The sequence below is a fragment of the Manacus candei genome, unplaced genomic scaffold (genome assembly GCF_025592945.1).
Source record: "Manacus candei isolate 608988 ecotype Guabito, Panama unplaced genomic scaffold, ASM2559294v1 h1tg000069l, whole genome shotgun sequence".
NCBI lineage: Eukaryota > Metazoa > Chordata > Aves > Passeriformes > Pipridae > Manacus > Manacus candei.
The window spans coordinates 5,418,497-5,421,983 of NW_026138117.1; the positions used below are offsets into that span (position 1 = coordinate 5,418,497).

The 3,487-nt window shown below is 40.8% G+C and overlaps 1 long non-coding RNA gene across 1 annotated transcript; it reads right to left on the reverse strand.

Moving 5' to 3' along the window:
* Positions 1 to 230: 230 nt before the first annotated feature.
* On the reverse strand, positions 231 to 3,149 carry LOC127479657 (uncharacterized). Its single transcript, XR_007907640.1, has 3 exons — positions 2,945 to 3,149; positions 925 to 1,082; positions 231 to 558 (listed from the first exon to the last, which is right to left on the reverse strand). It is a non-coding gene; the product is annotated as an uncharacterized LOC127479657 (long non-coding RNA).
* Between the last annotated feature and the right edge of the window lie 338 nt (positions 3,150 to 3,487).

Below are 3,487 nucleotides of genomic sequence, written 5' to 3' on the forward strand. Positions count from 1 at the left end.
GGGAAATTATGATTTGATTTTTAAATGAGGATTTTTAACTCACTTTTGTTGGAGATAAACAACAAAATTCTAAATCCATTCCTCTCTTATAAAGCTAAGATTACATAGAAAATATTCAAGTGAAGAAATTTTTTATTTATTTTTGAAATTGTTTAGTTTTTTATTTTTAAGTAATATGTAAAGAGCATAAATAAGACTTGACAAATGAAGGAAATTATTCTTAAGCAGTACATAAAAACCACTACTGGTAAAATTACTAAACACCAGTCCTGAGAAATAAATCAGAATAAAATAGCCTGTGGTGTCAGAGTATTCAGGTAAACATCATGGGTTTTCCCTGTAGTTCCAAAGTCATCATTCCTTTGGCATGCTGGTGGTTACCCTAGGTGCAGAGGGCAAAATGGGGGTTCCTGTGTGGAGTCAAAGATGAGTGAGACCATTGTCTGGTCATGCTGACTGTCCAGGTGTCAGGTCCCAAGGCTGGATCTCTGTTTTTCACTCTGTAAGGAAAAGCTGGCATGCCTCCTGTGGGCTGTGCTTTCAAGCTGGCTCTTCTTCCTGCAACAGTTCAAAGATCAAAGAAAGAGCAGACGCTATTTCCCAGGATCCCAAAAGACACCCATTGCACAGACTCTGCGGGAGATGGCTGGCAAAGGATCAGAATTTAGCAATCATTTTGTTTAGTAGCTAGTTTCTCCCAGTCCCTTAAGATTCATTATATTGAAAATAGTTTCTGTTATAAATACCATCTACTCTTTATTGGTCCTCTCTTAAGTGTGCTTTATTTCTTCACATTATACTTTATATACGCTTAAAAGCTCCTAAATTTGTCACTTTTTCTTACATTAGTGCAGTAACTTTGAGCAAGAAAGGGAAAGAACTTGGCTGACACCCTACCCACATCTGTCTCTCAGAATTACTGACCTGGTGTATTCGGTGCTCTGGGCCTCTGTCTGGGTCAGGGAGGTGAGATCTTTGCTCGCAGGGGACTGTATCAACCTCTCCTCACGTGGGCTCAGCAGAAGAGCACAGGCGATTATTTATGGCTCTGAAGCCTAAGCAGCTATTCGAAATGAAGACACCTTGATCTAGTTAGGTTACAGAAAATAATGGGCACTATACATGTGCTTTGATACATTTGCTTTTCTTTTGATTAGTCTGAAAGCCTCTCACTCTCTTCTTTTCTTCTCCCTACTGTCATTTTCCTTTTTTCTCTTCTGGTTCCCATTTCAAAACTGACTTTAAGAGTTTATGAAGGAGAACTAGGCCCCAGCACAGCCATTGATCTTAAAGGGGATCAGGTTTCTGCCTGTATCACTCTGTCTATGGGTGCTGCTGAAGCAATCAGACAAGTAATTTATTTTATATTAAAAGTTTATTAGGAACAACCACTCGTTTTTCTTTATGTGTTTCTCTATTTTCTTCTCCAGAAAAAAATGGAAAGAAGCAGTCATACCAAGATGTATTCATAGAACAATTAATAATTGTAAAAATAGCATCCTCACTGTCATTAATGACCATACTGTGATATTCCTTTTCAGGCAATAGATCACTTTATCATGACTTCTGTGGCTCTCTGTGTAGAAGGAGAAAAACAGCTTCTCATGGTGTATAAAGAAATTGAAACCTGTTTATTTATGACTGGATAAGAATGAGCTGCCTCATTAATGTGGTATAAAATGGGTATAATTCAGCATTCCATACAATCCTCCATGACGTGTTGACAGGTGCTGTCATGCACTATCACTTTTAGGTTATTGCACTCTAATAGACTACAATTATAGCTCATTTAATATGATATGACAGTGGGGAAGCACGTGTGAGGTTACAAGCAGTTACACTTAGAAAACAAGCTGGTGGAAATGTGTACAGCTACAGGTAAATATTGCAGGGGGCAAATCCCCTTTCCACTGTCAAAGAGCCCAGATCTCTGCGGCTACAGGTCTTATACATGCAGTTCTAGCAATGAAACATTTGTGCCTTGCATTTTCTCTTATTTTCCCCACAAATGTCAATATTACTGCTTTCAGTTGTGCCTCCTAATGTTGCTCCAACAGTCAAAACCACAGCAGGGGGTGGAGTAGGCTTGAAGAAAAGCCGAAGCTGTAAGTAGCACAAGATTTATAACAGTTGGCAGCCCAACATCTCATCTCATACAAACAACTTGGTTTCTTTTTGGCGGCCTGCTGTGCCACTAACAAGGCAGGCTACAAAATTCACCCACTGGGTGATGGGGAAAGGCATCACGAAGCACACACCAGCATCATTTTTGTATGGTAGGAGAGCAGCAGAAAAGTTAGACCCCACGCATTGATTTCATTCGTTAAAGGGGAAAACTGCAGAACTGATGCTGGATATAAATATTTTTAACTGGTTAAAAACAAAAGTCCCCTCAGGGAGGTTAAAGATTTCTTAACATTTGCAACCTGAGCATTGCAGGGTTTTTCCAGGGCAAATTTCACACTGCAGCCATGTAGGTGGTATTATAAGCCAAAAAGACACCACCTAGTCTGTATTTTTGTCTAAACCATATACTGACTTTGCTACTTTCTTGTTTAAAATGTATTTCAGATATTGTTTTAAATGCTGAGGTCATAGCTATTCTTGCCCACTGAGCAACTGTATGATATACTCTTTCTAGGAATGGCCTCACACTTAAATTCAAGGTTTTAAATATAAAAACCTAGCCTCTGACTCTGTGCAATATTTTCATAAAACCAGCTTTCTGGCCCATGCAGCCATGGTGCCTCAACAGCTGACTCATGCCACATGGGTCAGGATGCTGTGTCTCTGTTTCACGCATCCACGGAGCCAGAGTAACACTCCTCAACCAGTTTGTAATGAAATGTCTCCTTTGCATTACAAAGAATGTGCTTGTTCACTGAAACTCTTTCCCCATCAGCAGTAATCATATGCTTGGCCTATCTCCTGGAAGAGTACACACACAGCCTCCTCTGCTCCTCTTCTGCAGCACAGAAGGCTTCACCTGGTGAGCCATTGCCTTTCTCCCTCCCTTCCTGAGCAGCCTCATGTCTCCTTCATAATTCAGGTTTGCTTGCCATTCCTTACACATTTCCAAACCTCCAGCTCCATGTCTTCTGTGTGCCTGCTTTGACTCCTGCCACGGGCTCAATGAAGGGGAAGTAAGGTAACTCAAGTCAGGTCCGTGACTGGGCTGCTGCTTCTCTGCCAGTGGGAAATGATTCTCAGCCAGCCCTGTGTTCCTGATAAAGTGGGCTTTTCTGAACTTAGCTACCTTTCAGGGGAGATGCCTAGGCACACTTCAGCCTGATAATACCAGCTGGTTGCTATGTCCTGTGGATTTACCCAAAGGATGCATACTGAAGCCATTGTCTCATACAAACCCTGTTAAACTAACTGTGCCCTCTGGCTTTTAAGGAGATTGCACTCCTGAAGAAAACAACACAAATAAGTCCACTTACTAAAAATGGTAACCTGTTATTTTTATCTTTTCATGGCATTTTAT